The sequence below is a fragment of the Ailuropoda melanoleuca genome, chromosome 2 (assembly GCF_002007445.2).
Source record: "Ailuropoda melanoleuca isolate Jingjing chromosome 2, ASM200744v2, whole genome shotgun sequence".
In the NCBI taxonomy this organism is placed as follows: domain Eukaryota; kingdom Metazoa; phylum Chordata; class Mammalia; order Carnivora; family Ursidae; genus Ailuropoda; species Ailuropoda melanoleuca.
Genome location: NC_048219.1, coordinates 44,188,966 through 44,210,129, shown reverse-complemented (window position 1 = coordinate 44,210,129; position 21,164 = coordinate 44,188,966). Strand labels below are relative to the sequence as shown.

Below are 21,164 nucleotides of genomic sequence, written 5' to 3'. Positions count from 1 at the left end.
TGTTTAATGTAACATTAGTTGTCCCAAGTAATCCCACAGTAATTCAGATTGATGTGCAGATAGCGTCCTAGTCCCCGGCATTCTAAACTATTGTATCTCTGTCTCTAGAGTACTGTAGACACGTGGCATTTTCTTTGTTCTCTTGAGTTTCACCTGGAGTATATTCTGATTAAATTTAAGTGTGAAACTCCCAATCAAACCCGATGGAAATTAAATTTGCTCGTCTGTACTCAAAGAGAAGAGCTGTTGTGATATTTCTATGGCTTAGGTTATTCAATTCTACTTAGTTTGAAAAATGTTGAGAAAATGAATCAAGAATCTTCCCACGGGCATCATTATTAGGGAGTTAGAATACTTAGAGATACCTGCAGAACTACTGATGCCATTATGTGACACCCTCTCTAAATGCATCTCAAACACTGATATAAGGTATTTTTCACTAACATCCTGTTTTATATCTTATGATCCCAATAGCAATGACTGAAATAGTCTGTACTTTTCAAAAATACCCCCTAATTAGTCTTTCAAAAGTTTTCACATTGTTTAACTTATTCAAATAAGATACTATTAGGATAACAGTATTTTACCAAAGGTGTTTACAAGCTACAGCTCCCGATTTTTTTTCATTCCACTTATATACCTTTCTGTATATGGCCATTGCTAATAATGTACGTATCATTAGAAGAAGGAATCATTCCAAATATATTCCAAAATGCTTAAAACTAAGTAGTTTCTTTTTTCATATTAATATGAATCTTTCAATTTCATGGGCCAAAAAATAACTATCAAAACACACCTGGCAGTGGAGTGCCTGTCAGGGCAAATCACTGCCATCAACTAACATTTGTCAGTGACTAATCTATGTATTTGGGGTTGAACTATCTCTTTGAGACTGAACAAATGTGCATAATACCAGACCAAGAGGCAGCTTCTGGGGCAGAGTTTCTCATATTCTGTAGACAAACTTTAGCAGATTCACCCAAGAAGCTCACCAAAAATGGAACTCAACTCTACTAAATAAGAATCTATGGGGTATATGACCTGGAAATCTTCATTTATAATAAGTTTCCACTGATTGTCAGGGCTCATGTTTCAGGGGGCTACTACTGCTCATCCCTCTGGAACTCGAGGAAATAGAGATAATAAGCAAGTAAAAATTCCTGATTATTTTATCACTAACTGTATTTATCTGAATATGAGTCTACTGATTTTATTGTTGGAGGGTTGGAAAAAGGTATAAAGAAGTAATATTTTTAGCAGTGAACACTAAGAAATGAAAAAGTAGAGTCAAACTGTCAGATAAGCAAGGCACTCCCCCAGTAATGCATCCCCTCCAGCTCCCAGCCCCAGTACTTCTCTAAAAGTCTCTAGTGGGGATAGAATAGAAAACCCAGCTGTTGTATGGGTTCTCATGGGCCCATGCTCCATGTATAACCCACACTTTCCTTTGTATTCACACTTTCTCTTTCATCCTTTTTATCCCTCTGTCTTTAATTCCTTGTTACTTATCATTTAATCAGATCCTTTTTTTTTTTCCTGGAAAACTGGGAACCGTAGACAGAAAGGTCAACTAAGGAGGCAGATATGTGGAGAGAAACTGAAGTAAAAGAAAAATATACCAGCCAAATTAGTCAACATCTAAAGGATCTGGGTGGAGAAGAGAACCTACTTATAAAGCAGAAGGACAGAAACTGGGGAAACGAAATGTCAAGAACTGTGAAAGATCTGCCACAGTTTCACGGATGCTGGCAGAAAACAGAGACAAAGGGCAGTTTGTGACTCACAGTGATAGCGGTAGCCAGAATATTGTCTTTTTATTTTATTTATTTATTTTTTTACATCAGGTCCCCAAGTTCCAGTTACTACAGGGTGATATGATGAAGGCTAAGTGACACCTATACACACAGTGGGTTTATGTCATAGCTGCAGCTCCCTAAGCTTAGGAAATTCAGGGGTTTTTTTTTGTTTTTTGGGTTTTTTTAAATAATGGCAGCAAGGAAACCTACCCTTTGCTGCAGAGGGAGAACTTATCTTTATTACACTGGACTGTAAACAAAACTGCTGTTTGCTCCATGGGGAGAACTACTTCTGTCTTTCAAGATTGTTCACTATACAAACATTCTCAAAAAGACAGTCTGGAACAAAAGTAAGCGTTCAGTGTCTCTGCTTCCAAGATGTGCAGAAATAGGGGAAACGTATGGCGAATTATCTTTCAACACAGGACGGGAGCAATAAAAGTTTGAAGCAGAGCCTAGAGCTATTCCACTAGCTGAAAAAGAAGCTTCGGTGGTTTTTGTAGGGTGCCAAACACCTACGAAGAGGCAGGAAAGACTTTGTTAATCAACTTTAATTTAAGAAAGAAAACAGGAAGAAAAGTTAAAAAAAATTAAGGAAGTGCTTTTTAAATTGTAACTAGAGGGGCACCTGGGTGGCTTACTCGGTGGAGCGTAGGACTCTTGATTTCTGCTCAAGTCATGATCTCAGGGCGGGCTCCAAGCACAGCAGAGGATCTGCTTGGGATTCTCTCTCTTCCTTTCCTGCTGTCCCTCCCCCTCCACTCTCTCTCTCTCTCTCTCAAATAAATAAATAAATCTTTTAAAAAAATAAATTACAACCACAGACTATCTTTTTTAAGAATTAATTTCAGTTAGATCAAGTATAGGCATAAATGGAATTATCAGTGACCACATAATATTAACAAAGCTCACATCTTTTTAAAAAGTGAACCCAACAGGACTTTTGAATGATTTTGAACAATCAGTTTTGTCTTCTGCTCCTTCCCAAATTACACCTCTGCTAGCTCACCTTTGCCTAAATGTGCCACAAAGAATTGTGTTTAATACTGATTGACTAATTAGATTTACATCTGTGGAATTAATATTTTATGTAAGTGATGAGTTCTGGTCAGACTTCTGGTCAAGACCTAAATTTTGCCTTAGTTTGGAATGGTTATGTCACACAGATATCAGTGATTTCTGAGCCGTGTGGGTGTGTAAGTGTATGCCTATATATGTTCTTGGTGATGAAGAGGTTTGGAAAGTGTTAATTTTATGAATTTGTCCCTTTAAAAGTCAAAAATCAAGTGCTATGAATTTTACTGAGCTGATTTCCCAAAGGAAATTAGCCAAAGCCTACTGAATAAACTTGAGTTTGTCAAATCCCAAAATTGAGCACAGTGGTCTATGTTACCAGCACGGAACTGCACATCTCCTGATAACCTGACAATTCCCTGAAGATAGAATCGTGCCAGGTTGAAGGCAGTGCTTCTTTTCACTGTTATTAATCAATATGATGTGCATATAGAATTGCAGTAGCTTTTTGAGTTATAATTTGAAGAGAAACTTTGTCCCTTTTCCCAAATGGGGTTCAAGATGAAATGTAATAAATTTTCATAAGCTCTGGTAGATTCGGTTATGTGGTAAGTTGATTTGAGAAAGAGATTTAGGTTCCCTTCAAGTTAGGAGTGTTTAATATTTTACTATTTATCTAAAATGTCTTCTGTATTTAACACACACACACACAAAAACCACATACATACAATAAATAATGTATTTGCCACATACTTTGTACCTATAGGACTTTGTTCAATTTAATTAAACAGCAATTTAGTGGAATGATAAATATAATTGACTATATTTTATATAGATTGGGTGAGTTGGTTGATTAAATAAATCAGCCAATTATGAATTATTTACAGAAAGCCTTACTATAGATAGAAAGAAATTTATAGGATAGTAAGATTCTATGCAAAGCTTGTTTCTGAGTAGGGAGATTTTGTAGGTGATTATTCTCCTTGTCTTTATGTGTATTTACTTTTATTCTTTTATATAAACATATAAATTTTTATTTGTAATATATACATATGCATATTATATATACATATATACATATAAATGTATATTTGTATTTATATTTATGTAAAACATATATACACATCTATATACATATGTATGTAAGTATGTGTAGAATTTTCTTGTCAAATTGAAAAACAAATGAAATTAATAAAAAGGACTTGTGACCTTTATCATAACCAGATCTTGAGAGATTAAAACACATACACACAAGAAAGAACAAATTTTAAACTGGTTGATTAGCTAAGCCAGAGGGAGCTAGTGGATTAGAGTTGAACAGATTCTCTGTTTCAATTGCATCTGTATTCCATTCCTAGAAGCAGCCTAGAAGATTCTAGTCCCATCATTTTAATTGTTAACTAAAAATGGAAGGAGGAATGAGTTCCAAAATCTCATAGATTCAACTGAATTGGGAAAGACAGAAACCTGTGAAGATCTAGTTTGGAAAGGAGAGACCAGAGTCTAGAAAATCAGCAATGTTGACTCATTGGAAGCCAAAGCTAGAGTCTGGAAAATTTAGAAAGTATCAAAGACTAATAAAGTAATGTAGATCTCTGTAGGGAAGCAGAATCCCAGATATTAGGAGTCAGGAAAGCCTGTAAGACCCAGCCCTTCACAATGAATGTGTCAGCAGATGGGGTGGGTTCTCGGATCTTGAGACAGGCTGTTTGTTCTACGTCCCATCCATTCTTTCAGTTAGGAGGAACTGTTTGGAAAATAGTGGCCTGATAGTCAGATACTACTTATTTGAACACCTATTGTATAATTTACTGGGTTTTTGGACCTTGGGAAACCACTTTACCCCCTCTGAGTCTCAATTTTGAATTCCATAATGTGGGACAATAATACATAATCATCAAGGTTTGGGTAAGGATTAGATGAAATGATGTACATATATGGTGTCTGGCTCACTGTAGACAATTGAAAAAATTTCTCTCTCTGGATATATTTACTCTAGAATGTTAGCTCTATGCAGTAAGGGATTTTCCTTTCCTTTTACAATGATGTGTTCTTATCACATAGAACAGCACCTGGTCCATAGGAGGCACCCAAAAAAATAGTCGTTGATTGAGTGAATTATTAAAAAAATTGGTGTTCTCTTAGTGAGCCATTCTACTAGACAGAAGAAAAAAATATTGTTTCCTCCATGATTACATTTTTTCTCCCAAGACGATAAGTAAATAGTATGTTGAGTAATTTACTTCCAATACAATTTTTTAACCAAATTTTTCAGGTGGATTTAATAAAGATAACCTGACACTTATATAGTGCTTTCACCAAAAGAGAGGAAACACTAATTCCATTTTTTTTACAGATAAGAAAATTGAGGTTCAAGGAGATTAAAACATTTAATAACTTCTCTTATTTTCAAGAACAAAACATAGATGAACAAAAGAAGGTTAATTAACAACAACAAAAAAATAGAGTCAACCAGATTAAGGTAACAAGAGGTCTAGACATTATTTCAATTTTCACTCATGACGGTCAGATTTTATACTGATTATTTTATTTAGTATCAGAAATTGTTTTTCACACACAATTTCTAGTAAAATAGAATTGAATCTTCTTCCTATGGTCAAACAGTAAAGATATTTTTGGGTGTACTGTGAACTAAGTTTTCATCCAATAAATCATAGGCACATATTTGTGCATTATTTTGCATCTTATACATATTCATTTATGCAAATGTGCACTTTATCTTCCAATATAACTAGCTCCAAACATGTGGGAAAGAATGTACCAATTAGTGTAACTTAGTACAATTGTATCAAAGCTTGAAATGAGGGGCCGCTGGGGAAAGGGAGGAGGAGGAGGAAGCTTTCTAGGGAAATGACCAATTTTTTTTACTCTATTCATAAGTTTTCTCCAAAACCTTGCAAGTCAGGCAGACATCTCAGACTTAAGACTATAAGAAATAGCATATGACAGACAAGTACACATCACCTCAAATAAAGAGAAAATCCCAGCATTCAGAGTTGGAATGGGTAAAATACTATTGTGGAACCAGAAGAAAAATGAGTATTATTTGAATTCATAATTACCACATTAGCTTTTATTTCTGGCTCCATTTTATGCCTCTACCTTACTTTCCATTTACCTCATCTTTCACACTTGCTTATGATTTAGGCTACTGTCCTGTACTTTATGTGTTATTATAAGCTAATTAACATTTATTTGAAACAAGGCAGAGCATAAAAACTGCGTGTTGTTGTCTGTTAAATAAAGTACTAGTTTATATGCCATTTCTAGAGTAATAATGAAGCACTTCAATAAATCTGTATTTATATATGTATTTATTTACCTATTTACTTATTGCTTACCATGACACTATCAAGGTTTTAGGGCTGGGGATATTGGTCTTGAAGGAAAGGAGAAAGATAAGAGAGACACATGGTTATTATAGTGTGGTAAGTGCTTTGATAACCCCTCATTAAATACAACACAAGGCTATCAGAAAGACACAGCCTTGGGGTATCATGGAAGGCTTCTAAGAGGCCTGATCCTGATGAAATCTGTGGATAAAATTGAATTTGACAGATTTTTTTTTTTTTAAGAAAATCAAGGAAAGGGGAGTCTCACACAGAAACAGCAGCATTTGCTTAATCCTGTAGGAGTCAGGGACAAGGCACTGCTTGGCCTTTGGCTGCAATGAGCTGGAGGAGACCAGAAAGGGGAATATGAAGGAGGGTGGGTACCTGAGAGAGAAGAAGGCAAGGCCCCATTAGATAAGAGTTCATGAATTTTCATAGGCAGATATAGATCCAGCTTCACAATCAAAGAATAACTATGAGATGATGGAGCTATTCAGAGATACATTTAAATACTAAGAAATGTATTTAAATATTTTTATTTCCTATATCTATGGAGTATACTTGGATGATTTCTGTTTTGTCATTGCAAGGGCAAAACAAAGGCTTAACATGATAACTCTAGCTAACAGAGATATGAGGAACTAAAAAATTTGAAGGAAAAATCCCTGCAGGCACTGAACATTGAAAATGAGAAACATATGGATGATCACCCAGAAAATGTATATTTATTTTTTTCAGAAAACATATTTTTAAATAAAACATTTCTCCTCAATAGAACAACATAAAAATCTAAGAATTAAACCTGTATTTTTCACCTTGGGACTTCCATGCCATAAAAATTTCAGATTTAATTCTATGGTTTATATAATTCCTCAGTTGAAGTAAAACTATGTTATTAAAATGCAGTTAAGGAATACATGATTTCTTCTATTGAAGGAGGCATAATTGGTCCTTTGTTTTAAATCTTAGACATACACTTCAATTAATGACTAGTGTGCCAAGACTATTTTTATTTAATGAGGCTATTTTTACTTAATGAGTGTGCTTCCCAATTTAACTTAAATATATTTTCCCATACTTTTATCTTAGTATTGAGAGTTTTAGTATTAAGGGTCTGTGAGTGATCTTTTACAGTTTTGTTCATGGAAAATCAAAATGCATCTGCAGTAAGCAAATGTGCATATTTTTATTATTCCTCTTTTTTTTCTAGAAGTGAAAGATGGAGCAATGCCCTTGCTTTAATACATGAGCAAAACTTTTTGCTAGACGATAGTCTGTTTATTTTGTTTTGTTTATGGTTATTTATAAGTTGGCATTTATCAGTTTAAATATATACTTTTATATATAAAATAATAGGTATAATAGAGTTTGATTATCAACCAGTAGTAAGAAAGCAATTTCTAACAGTATGGAAATGCTCTAGGTTGAAAATGATTCCATTACAAAGGGATGAAAAGTGGTAACAGCTAGGAAGGGGACAAATATATACACACTTATATGTGTACTTCTCTGACATACTCATCTAGATTCATGCTCTAGGAAGACCCCAAAGGGCCAAACTCTGAAAACTACAGGGTGGCTTCTTCTGAATATATTCTTCAAACTCATCATGAAAGTTCAAACCTTGCACAAACCTACAGTGTATAGACCTGTGTTTATTTAAATCCAACATTATCAGCATATTTCCTCATGTAATTCAATTCTTTTTAACCAAACACCAGGAGCCTTTCATAAAATGGGAATAAAATGAATTAAGGTTTTTGGGTCATTTCCCTATCATTAAGATTAAACTTTGCAGGAATTGTCAAGGATTTTTAAGTCTGCTATTGAACATAGTTGTATATTTTTTGCATATGTATGTATGTGTGTGAAGGGAGTAAGAGGGGGGTGATTGCTATGGTAGAAATAGTAAATTAAAGGGACTATGGGGGGCGCCTCAGTGGCTCAGTTGGTTAAGCCTCGACTCTTGATCTCGGCTCAGGTCATGATTTCAGGGTCTTCAGGCTCCACGCTCAGCATGGAGTCTGCTTAAGATTCTCTCTCCCTTCCCACCATGCTCATACACACCCTCTCTCTCTCTCTCAAATAAATAAATAAATCTTAAAAAAAAAAAAACGGCAGTATGTAGTGGAGTCATGGGAGACAAATTTGGAATAAAAGGCAGCAAATCGTGGGGAAACTTGCATTGCACGCTGGAGCACATTCTGCCACATGCCCCACTTATTCCTTTCTTCTTTTCCATATTCTTTCTTTCTTGCTTTCTCACCATCATTCACACATTACTACTCTTGCTCACTATCTTTATTTATATTTTTTGGCTTCCTCCCCTCTCTTTCCCATTATTACTACCCATATATATAATCATAATAAACCAGTTTTTGAAAAGAACTTCTCATGTATATAATGGGAATCAGCAATGAATTTTATTCAGTCATCTCAGAAACATTTTAAATATACAGATTCCTGAATAACCACTCCCCATACTCAGTTTTTCAGTCTATATTATATTTACCTAAAAGTAAGTGGGTAAAACTTTTTTTTAAATTTACATTTATGTTTGTAGATTACAGGGTAATGAGTATGAGACAGAAAGGCAGAAGATCTGAATTCTATTTTTTAACTCAGTTATTTAACTAATCATACAACTTTGGACAGAGAATTTAAAACTTCCACCTGTTGATCCCCCTATAAAATGAAGGAATCATATCTCTTAACATCCCCTACTCACAAGACCCTAATGCGTTTCTCTAATCCAAGTATCCAAATTTTAGGGACGGCATGGATTCAATTCCTAGCAGGCGGGGAGTAAAGACTAAAAGCAACCGTTTGGCTTCAGTGTCAAACATTCTAGATAATCTCATTATTTTACTTTGTGAATTCTTTGAGAAGTTATGAAGGGTGATAATTTTGTTCTCTCATGCGCTATTGTCAAATTCGGGCAAACTTGTTTTTCTTTTACTTTAAAATTTTAATTTTGTGGAAAGAATAAGTACAACAATGGAGAAATAAACTTCAGAGAATTTCAAAGAAAGGATTCTCTTTATGCAATGGACTGTGATAGAGGCTAACGAAAATAGGATTTGGAATTTAACATGATTTCTAATCCCCTTTCAGTCACTTTCGAGTATTGGGGAAATTAGTTAAACTCTCTGGGGCAGTTTGCTTACATAAAAAACAAGATAATTATACCTACCTTAAAGATTTGTTCTGAGGATTAATTGTTATATATAACAATAAAGTGGGTAGCACAACACAGACAACTTTCGATACTGTAAATATTTGTGTCTCGCGTTGGTCACATTACCCTGTATGTCTACATATCTACCTTACTCTGTGGCCTCTGTGGCCTGTCAGCTCTTTGAGGAGGGACACTCCTCTTAGCCACCATTGTGACTCAGGTAGTACAGCGCAGTGGTTAGAAGGAGAGGCTCTGGAGCTGCTCACGCTGGCTTTGAATCCTAGCTCTGCTGCTTATTACTACTATATGAGCTTAGTCAAATTATTAAGCTTTGTGTATGTCAGTATCTTCAACTATTAAGTGGAGGGGGGGCACCTGGGTGGCTCAGTCAGTTTAAGCGTTTGCCTTGGGCTCCAGTCATGACCCCGGGGTCCTGGGATCCAGCCCTGAGGGCTCTGTGCTCAGCGGGGAGCCTGCTTCTCCCTCTCCCTCTGCTGCTCCCCCTGCTTGTGCTCTCTTGCACTTGCTCTCCCTCTTTCTTTCAAATAAATAAATAAATTATTTTTTTAAAAAAAGTGGAGGGGTATAAGGATTACCCCAGTTAAAATATGAAAAGGTGTAGTGTACGTTATTACCACTCCCAATACTCAGCACAGTGCCCGGGAATAAATGTCTGTTTGAATGAATGAATGAATACATGGAATTCTGTAGCTGATAATGACTATAAAATCACCCTGATTCCCTCATCCTATGGATCTATGCATGTGTGTTCAGACGGCTTTGGAAGTTAGATCACAGAGTTTACAGAAGTCCTCAGAATGGAATCCTGAAATCCTGATTCTAGTTCTGAGGCTATTTCATTGTAGCCTCCTGACTCCATGTAAATCAAAATGGAATTTAATTATTTTCAGTAAACTGTGTAAACTCCAGAGACTTTCCAAAAGATAGTATAATCTGAAGGGTAAGGAGCCAGGATCGCTGTGTGCAATGAGGGTAAGATTTGAATAACTGGAATAGGCACAGGTGTGGGCTGTCAGAATGGTTGACACTGAGACCGAGTGAAGAACCAAGAAAATTAGGATTCTCAGTGAATAGATAAAACAATCACAATAAATAATCCTGAAGAATGATGCTGCGCTCAAAATAAGTTTGTTCACATATTGTCTGAAATGAGAGCTTTTGTTTAATAGTGAATGTAATGAAGCCTCCGTGTCATGTAGCCTGTCTGCTTGCTGCTACAGTCGGGTTAACAGCAGTTCAAAAAAACAAGCAAATAAAAACAAAACCAAAAAAGAGCGGGTAGGGGAAGCACACCACCATGCTGGGGACATGAAACAGTTCTGGTTTTGATAGATAAAATGACTGATGATAAAGCTTTATTTAGTACACTCTGTGTTTCATGTTTGCAATTTACTGCCCTGCTCTTATAGCCATGAGATCATAGTTCATTCGGTTTAGCAAAAGGTTAAAAGTGGTTTGGTGGCAGTTAATATCTTACGCCCAGTTCCCAGTTGTTCCAGAGATAAGAGTTAAGAATTCGGATAAAATCTCTAAGTTTTTATGTAACATAATGAAACATGTGAGCTTAATGCATATTTATTCTTTTCTGCCATAAATCATACTTTTTTCCTAGTCTAAACAAATCGTCATTCTGTAGCCTAGAACAGATATTGAGAATGTTTCCGCATTTAGTGCGACCAACTAGTGTACATTTCCAGGATAGGGCGGAGGGGATGTTATCAGTAATTAGGTGAATTTCACAAATGCTCCGCTTGTTAATGCTGTTTCATACTTGTGAACATACTGGTTTTGCAAGCCCTTCTGTTGTTCTTTGTGGATGTCAAAAGCTCTCCAAAGCTCAAGGCAATTCACTTGCAGACGCAGTCTTTGCTGAAGCCTCTCATGAGCCGTTCTGCACAGTGCAACAGGAAATAGATGAACCTGAAGATTTATGAATTTTTTTGGAGACAAGTTATGTAACTCCAAGAGTCCAGTGTCCTGATAAAATTTTCTAGGTTGCCCATGTGATAGAAATTTCAAGCTATTTATCAAAACGTGTTTTTAGATCCTTCCTGCATCCGCTGCTTGGACTACAGTGTCTAGCCTGCAAAGGGGTTGGTTTTGGCACTGTGACTGCTTTCCAGTAAACAAAATATGAGCAGATGTGACCTGGGCCCCTTACAGGCTTGGTTTATAACAACTTCCCAGGCATACTTTCTTGCTTGTTGCACTTTCTGGCTAACAGGGATAGTAGCCCTCAGGGTGACCTTTAAAGTTTCCTTTTGAAGAGTACAAAGCCACCATTATCTTGAGCCCCAGACGGATTGTATGCAGAAGGCTACCCTGCCCTCTTACCTCATTTCACTCTTAATCTTCCACTGATCTGAAACATTATGGACTATTAGATGAGTGAGAATTAAACTTTTTTTGTTGACTCACTGCAAATTTCGTTCTGTCACTATACTTTAGACTCTCCTAATACATTCAAGTCTATAGGCTCAAATCCTCTGTATAGAGTAGGAAGTTTTGAATCGTATCTTTCTTAAAAAAGAAAAAAATCTAGCCCAGAAGCAATTATTAAAAGCTCCCTGAGAAGAGTAAGAAGATAATGGATCTCTCTTTCTTCCAAGGTGAAGCATAGCCAACTGAATTTATATTTGCTAATTTTGTCAGTCATGGTGAGAAAAAATAATCTATGAATATCATGCCTTTGAGGCTTCATATCACTTTGCTCAAAAAATACAGTTAGATTCAAAATAGCATTTGACCATCAACCTCTGACATGAACTTTCCTGAAAAAATATGACTTGAAGACAAAGAAAAAGAAGCAATTGCTGCAAAACCTCCAAAGCCTAGAACAGACCCAAAGCCAATATTCAGAAGGAATTTCAACAAATCAAAAGCTCAGAGTTAGGAAAAAGCAAGCAAACAAACAAACAAACAAACAAACCAGAACCACAATGATGTACCCAGCTTAGTTTCAAAGAAGAAACAGCCCAGCCTGCCTGAAAGAAAACAGAATTTTCTCTCCCTCAGTTTCTGCTTCTTGGCTCAGAAGCTTCCAGAATCTACAAAGGCAAAACCGGACAATCTCCACTCTGTATATGGTTGCAACTTTTCAAGGCAGTCAGACTATTAGTCCCTGCTTTTAGCCTACCCTCCTTTAGCCACTGGTCTATTGCATTTCGAGGGGTGTGTTTTTAACAATTTAAAACTTTATATATAGGAAGAAAAAAAATGAGAAGAGTACTAGAACCAGACCATATTGGGGATAGCTTTTCACTGGCTCCAAGTACTTACTGTAGAATTAGGGACTGCAGGTAGAGAAGGAACTAAAGTAAATCTTGCAAATTATATTTGGTTCATCCCGCTAGACACAGGAAAGAGGGTAGTTGCCACTATAGACATGCTCTGCACTTTGGCCTAGGAAATGCATCCAATCAGAAATCAGGAAGACAATGAGCACAGTATTTAAACTGTGTACCTGTCTGCTAGGAAGCATCAGTTCAAATCAAATCTGAACTTTGCACATTAAGAGATCGGCAGTTGGGGGGCGGGGTGGGGAGCTAAGCAAATTCTCAAATATGTACCAGAGCAAGAAAAAAAAAAGCGCATTTAAAAATAAAACTTGAAGATGAATATATTATTTAAATGACTGGCTACAGCAAAAGGGAGAAAATGTTAGAAAATGTTTTTAACATATATAATATGAAACAAGAAGACATTTCCTCCACAAAAATAGTATCACAAAATTATAAAGAGAGAAGAGGCTGAGATAAAGAGACAAGAGGAAAAACAATCAGGTGCATTATAAAGATGGCCAATTGTGATGCAAAGAAATCTGGTGACAGGTTATTTCCTACCATCAACCATGCCAGATGTGTGGAAAAACCCCTCCTAGTATTAAACACCTAAAATTGCTAGAAGCTAGATAGAATGTGAAAATATGTCCTATACAGCATAGCTAAGCTTATTCCAATAAAAGAAACACAAATTAGAAGTCTGAAAGTACCCCAAACTGCTATTCTGTGGGGCAAGGTACCCTGACCAGCTAGCTACTCTCTGAAGGTGTAGAATCTGGTTTTCACTTGCCAATCCTAGGAGTCTGGACACAAATGCTAGGTCCTGATTTGGTATGGAAACTCACACTCGTGACACCCCATGTCATAAAGGTGGGGCAATGGAAGGGTGACCCACTCAGGGATGAAGCAGGACACAAAAAAACAGTTTAGCCTGCTATTCCTATCCCCATATTGACACAGGGCAATGAGGCAAGGGCAGACAGCTGTAGGAAAGAAAATTATTTCTGAGAATGCCTATAAGGCTCTCTCATGTAGATTTAGGGCTGGATTCACACTACCTTTTGACTATAAGTAATGCCAAGTAGAAAATTCAGTGTAATTTAGATCTAGGCTGACTAGCTCCTTAGATGCCTGACAGAAGAAAAAGCAATATTCTTTGTAGAAAACAGTTTAAATACAGGCCTTAAAAATTTTTATAAGTGGTGTTCAAGAAACATTAAATCTCAATAAAAAATCCAGTGCACAAAAGAGAAAGCAAGCCACTAACAGAAAAACAAGCTACAATGTAAGATAATAAAAATACTGGCAATATCTCAAATAGAATAGTAACAAGATGTTAATATACCAAAGGAAATGAGAAGAGAATTAAAATATTATGAAAGAATATGAAGCTATCCAAATCGATCAAACATTTCTTATGAAATATCTTAGCAAACCAGAAATATATTTATCTGACAAAGGGCATCTATGAAAAGCCCTAACAAGTATCATACAAATGGATGAAATGTAGATTTCTCTCCCTCTCCCCGTTCACCCCCACTCACGTGCTTTCTCTCTCTCTCTCTCTCTAAAATAAGTAAATAAATCTTAAAAAAAGAAAACTAGTGTTTATTATTTACTAATACAATAAGCAATGATATATTGCTTACATAAGGCAATTTCCTTTAAAATCAGCTAAGACAAGGATGACCCCTTTCATTACTTTTCCTAGCCAGACTAAGACAATAAGACCAAGAAAAAATTAGCAGTAAAAGTATTTGACAAGAAGAATTAAAAATGGCATTTTTCCAAGATGATGTCATCACCTATATGCCAATTCCAGAAGGACATATAGATAAATTAATAGAATAAATAAGAGTTTATCATGATTAATAGATATAAAATCAATATACCAAATTAAATTGTATTGCTGTAATGCAGCAAAAAGAGTAAATCCAATTAGGAAAAACAATAATACTTAGAATATCAACAAAATATAAATATATTGAGGACAAATCTAACAAAATATACGTACAAATTACTTAAATACATTAAAGAGAACCTACTTAAATGGAGAGGCATAATATATTCAGAGATGTTTTAAAGATGTCATTACCCTCAAAGCAAAACACAGATTTGTTAGAATTTGAATAAAAATCAAGCTCAGTTTTTCATGAAATTTTCTAAGTTAACTATAAAGTTTACATAGATAACATAAAAAAAATTCTAAAGAAAAAATCAAATCAAGTGGACAATATATAGAATAATCACCATCAGAATAATCACCATATAACTATATATATTATATGTAAAACTATGTATACATGATACTGTATTTAGTTATATATACCTGATATTATGAAACAGTGCAACAATACACAAATCTACAACTAAAGCAAAACAGAGAGCCCCCTAACAGATCCATGAGTATGTAGAATTCTGACATACGAAAGAAGATACTGCAGATCAGTAGGGAGAAAAATAAACCTTTAAATAAATGGCTTGGGAGCAATTAGTTTTCATGAATAAAAAACAAAAGGAAATGAAACTCTATCTCACAACATAAACAAAATCAATTCCAGATAAATTGAGGATGTAATTATGAAAGGCAAATCATTAAAAACCTCTAAAAGACAATGTAGGAGACTATCTATATGACCCTTGGTAGGGAAATTTTCATTAACCTAAACAAGAAAATGAAAACTATAAAGACAATGACATATTTCATATCACATTAAAATTAACAGTTTTTTATGAAAGAGAACAAAGCGAAAAGCCACAAAGCGAGAGAGGTATTGAAATACATAAAGCCAACAAGGATTAAAGATGTAGAAAATATGAAGCACATTTTTTAAAAAATCAAGAAATCCTATAGTATAAGAAAAGATACATAATAGGCACTTCACAGAAGAGGAAAGTCCAGTGGGTCATAAACATATAACAAGATGTCCAATGTCATTTTTGTTATGATGTAAATACAAATTAAAACCATAATCACATATCATTTCACATGAACAGATTAGCAACCATATAAACAATATAAATTTTAAATTTAAATTTAAATTTTTAACATGTTTTTATGAGAATGTAGTGTAAAAAAGAACTCTCACATATTGTTGAGGAAGACATAAATTGGAACAATAACTTAGGAAAACAATTTCATATCACCTACTAAAGTTGATCATGTGCGTGCTCTATGACCTGGCAGTTTCCATGTGAGGTACATTCCCTGCATATGTAGACATGTGAATCTGAGGCTATGTACACGAATGTTTGCAGAGGCATTCTTTCCAGTAGCAACAAAACTAAAAACAAGCCGAATGCTCATCAACACTAAATTGTTCATCAACACTACAATAGACTTGTTTATAGAAATGCAAATAAATATATAATATCTACATGAATCAGTCTGAATGAATCCCAAAAATGTAGTACTAAACTAAAGAAAAAAATAGAAAAAGACACAGAATATGAGACTGTTGATATAAAGTTTAGAAATAAGCTAAACAAAATAATATATGGTTTAGGGGTGATTGTTTACAAAGGTGAATATACCCTCCACGAGTTTGTGTAGCTCACAATTGATAGGTTAACATTAGCAGCACAACAGAATCAAAATTCTGACAATTGTCTTTGAAACCAGCTAAGTACAGGTGTAATAATTCCACACAATGCTATAAACAATATTTCATAAATTCCTTCAAGAAAGTTTGGCATTCAAATCTATGTAATATAAATATAAGATTTAAATGAAAAAGGTCTGGTATGGAAACTGTGATCATACTCCGTGAACACAGGAACTGACAGAGATGTTGAGGGGAATGGAAGAATGGAGAGAGGGTGGTTAGGAAGGCAAGAGGATTCATAGAGAGGCAAGAAAGCCTGTTAAATGCCATCTGTCATTTATCAGAGAGACTGACATTTAATTATTGAATCTAAGAAACCTAAGTAATATTTTTAAGACTAAAAGTAAACCCCAATAAAAAATACATACAGAAAACATGAGTGAAAACCTCTTCCACATAGTAAAATGGAAAAAGATACCATTGAAGCGTAAAAATTTAAACTCACACACAGAAAAGAGCAAATGAAAGCATCAGTTACAATAATTAACATGATTAATATGATTAGTTATCCTATAAAAAGGAAAATAATATTTGGTTCATATTTAAAAACACTAATGTTAAGGGCACCTGGGTGGTACAGTCAGGTAAGCAACCAACTCCTGATTTTGGCCCAGGTCATGGTCCCAAGGTCATGAGATCAAGCCTGGTGTCATGCTCCATGCTCAGCAGGGAGTCTGCTTGAGATTCTCTCTCCCCCTTTCCCTCTCCCCGTTCACCCCCCACTCACGTGCTTTCTCTCTCTCTCTCTCTAAAATAAGTAAATAAATCTTAAAAAAAGAAAACTACTGTTTATTATTTACTAATACAATAAGCAATGATATATTGCTTACATAAGGCAAATCTAAAGCAAAATAACAAAAATATTAAAGAATGGATAAAGATTTCTTAAAGCTATTCAAAGGAATGAAAAGAGGAATAAAACAATTTTAAAATAGTAATTGAGGGAGTGTTGTACACTGTATTGTTCACGTCACATCGTACACGTCAAATTGTATACATCATATTTTCTGATCCAACTTCAATAGCAAATGTTTAAATCTTCAAGCCACAATGACAAGATTCCAAACTTCTGGGAAAAAAAATCTTAAATAATTTTTTTGTGCCTAAATAAAAAACAGCAAGAATGAGTACATTACATAGCAAAACAGACCAGATGCAAGAAAAACTATACTCAGAAGCAACTTTATAAGTTTAATAGCTTTTAATTTTGAAAAAAAAAAAAAGGAAAGAATGCTAGCAAATTAAACAAGTTATCAACATGAGAGGTTAAAAAATAAAACCTGAGGGAGATTTTTCCCTGTTAGAAGTAAGTGGGTTAGCTAACCAAGAGCAGCCCTCCACACTGAAACATCTGGAATGCTGGATAAAATTTCAAAAGTGTGTTTTAAAATGCATCATCATAATTGAATGAAAGCAAAATAAATGCTGAACCCTAAAATTAATTGAAACGAGAACCACTAGAAGATAAAAAAAGATAAGGAAAATAAATTTGCAAAAGCTCCAGATACTGAATTTCAGAAATATAAGTCAAAATGAGCAAAAGTAAAGTTCCAGTATGAGTAAGGAATGAGCAATTTTGAATTAAAATCTCACAGAACTTCCAGATACGAAAATTAGAATAATTACAATTAAAAACACCACAAGATAAATGGGTTATATGTGGCTAAAGAGAAAATTGGTGAATTGGAATAAAGTTCTGAAGAAATTATATAAAAGAAATTTTATAATTCAGAGATACCAAGATAGAATTTAAGAAAAAGATATGACGAGTACAATGTAAATCTCTAAAAGATAGAAAATATAATTCATGAGGACATATTACAGAAAACGGGGAATTGGGTAATAGGCAATATTTTTAAAAAATAGCTTAGAATTTTTTTCAGAATTATTGAAAAATAATTGAAAAACCATTAGATAATTTTAATGGGTTCAAGGAAAAAAATAAAGTTCAACATATCTTTATCATATAAACTCAGTTAACTATGAAGAGAAGGGGACTTGGTTAACCTGATGAGAGGCAAGTACAAAATTTTTACATCAAGCATCTTAATATTGAAAAATTTTATGCTTTCCGTCTCAGATCAGGAAAAGGCTTGACTGTTAGAACCCTACTCAACATTTCGGCAGAGGTTCTTACTATTGCAAAATACAAAGAAATAAAAGATACATGAACTTAAAAGGAAAAATGAAAATCACCAAATTCCTTTTATTTGTGGATGATAACATATTCTACATTGTAAAGCCAAATGAACCTACATGAAAATTATTCAAATAAGAGGGTTTATCAATGATAGGAATGGCCTATCAACATCAGAAACTAATTATTTTTAAAAATTCATTGATAATTGCAAATATATATAAAATTATATCTTAGGGAAAGATGTGTAAAGCTTTCATGGAAGAAAAATTACCAAGCTTATTGAAAGGCATCTAAGAGACTTTAAAATGAATAGACAGGTACAGCGTATTTTTGGACCTGGAAATTTCATATTGTAAATCTAGTGAACATATTCGTCATCCCCAGATAGATCTATAAAGTAAATACAATTCCAGTTGAGATCCCAACAGATATTTGTCAAACTTGATAAGCTGATTTTAACAATTGACATAGAGGAACAAGAAGCCAAGAAGACTCAAAATTGTCCTAAAGAAAACAAATTAGAAGTATACCATTAATAAAATTGAGACAGTTTGGTGTTGACAGAAGGAAAGAAAAATAGAGCATTAACTAGAGTAGAGAGTCCAGAAGCAAACTAATGGGTAAAAATTGCAGCACACAGATCCATTTGATTTCCAAGCTTCTCTATATAGCTTCCACAGTAATTTTTACAAAATACAAATCTCACATTGTCACTGCCCTGCTTAAAATTCTTCCTTGGCTTACCATTTCTTTAGGATTGTGCCAGTCTCTTGACATGGCATTCTAATTCCTTCTTGATCTGACTTCTGCCTGCTTACTCAGTATTCTTCCAGAATCCCATTCCTTATTCTTCTTAATGTGATGTCTCACCCATTCAAAGGTACTCACAATTTCCTAAATTAACCATGTCTGAACACACCATCTTGAAAGCTTTCTTCTCTGCCATCCTACTGATGCAACAATTTCTACTCTGTCCTTAATATTGTGCCTGGAACCCAATAACTAACTAAAATGTTCAACAGATAAGACATTCCTGGCAGCCTGTTCACAGTGGAAGGACATTCCCATGCATGAGTGTTATATGAACTGAATTCTTTGATACGGGCATTCTAGGAGACTTGCTCTGGGTAGACCTGACCAGCAGTTTGTAAGAGGACGCTATTAAATTGATGGTCAGTCACTCAGAATGCATTCAGAGTTAAGCACTGAAGATACATTTTTGAATAAGCATTTCCTTAGTTCCTGCATTATACCAATTTTGTTAAAGAACAAATCACATTCTTACCATGCCAGGTAATTGACTGATGAAATAGATGCTAAGCTTCAATATAATATAGGCGATAGAAAAGCTTTTAATATGAATATTCATTTTCCCATATATCATAGCTGCTCAGCATTCCAAATGCACATATGAAAAGTATCTTGTTTAAATTACTTTTATCCCCTTTTGATTACTTTCAACTAGCCATAAACAGCCAATTCCCTATCTTTCTTCATAGTATAAATATAATAATGTGTACACTTTTCATCACTTGTTTACATAAATTGTTTTAGAGGTGTGTGCATTCTTTTCCTTTTATTACTATACTTAGCAAAGCTATCAGTAAGCATCTGCATGTGCTCTGTGGGGAAAAAAAATGTAATAGAATCTGAGGCTCAGTCCATATCAGGACACAAATTTTGAGGCCAATTTTCAAATGGACTTAAAATAGATAAGTTATAATCCAATTTCCTGTTACCAGTAAATCTTATTAGCATTTTTCCATTACATTTTATAAGGCAAATGCTGATTTATGCTTGATAATCTTGATTTTTCCTTCACAACTTGAGTCTCAGATTAACAAGATTTTAATGTCATGGGAAGCTGGACTGCAAGTTAGATATACATTACTCCAGCCCCACTAACTTTCTCATTTGTAAATTATGTTTAAGGACATTACTAAGCACCAGAATCAGTGTGGTCATGCTGAGACAGTGAAGAATGAGACACATGCTCCGTGAAACAGGCTTTTATTTTAATTTATGTTAAATTGTCAAATCCTAAATTAATGAATAGCAAATGTGAGCTTCCAAATGGGCTTGTGTGGAAATATTTCTATTTGTGGTTATTTTTTAAAAATATATGAAGGATTTGCTTTTTCGTCTGTAAAATAAATACCACTTTGCCCCAGAACCCCATGTTCACTCTATGAGAGTACTGCAGACATCAAATAAAAGCAGCCATGCAACTAAAATTCAAGTTCAATATCATTAATTTAATTATAGTACATAATCATTTGACAGGGCTACGGATTGGATTTAAAGGATGATATTGTAATTGATTGTTAATCGTTAAAAAGCATGCAGTAAAGATAATGCTGCCTGGGTGGTAGTGAGTTACGATTTTATCCAATTCAGGGACCAGATTGTGGGAACAAATGGCTCCTATCACCATCAATGAATCATGGAGGGTGGAAATTGAAACAGAGGTCTGCCACGGAAACATGCAGGGCAGAATGATGACCACCATTACAGAGAGCTAACAATGTACCAGCCTGTAGCTGAATGCTTTATGTACATTATCTCATTTAATCTTTACAACAATCCATGGGAGTGAATACCATTACCTCCATTTTACAGATGAAGGAAACAAAGTTCTGAGGGTTTTAAGTAACCCACACATGGTCATACAATGTATTGGACAATGTGATACCTCTCTGATCAGAAAGCCCAAGCTTTGAACTGCTACTTACACTCTCCAGTGAAAATCCACAAAATGAACTACCTGTAATCTTAA

At 34.7% G+C, this 21,164-nt stretch overlaps 1 protein-coding gene across 4 annotated transcripts in view; it reads left to right on the top strand.

Moving 5' to 3' along the window:
* NEGR1 (neuronal growth regulator 1) overlaps positions 1-21,164 on the top strand; it is an 808,029-nt gene that overhangs the window by 530,586 nt on the left and 256,279 nt on the right. The window lies entirely within an intron of this gene.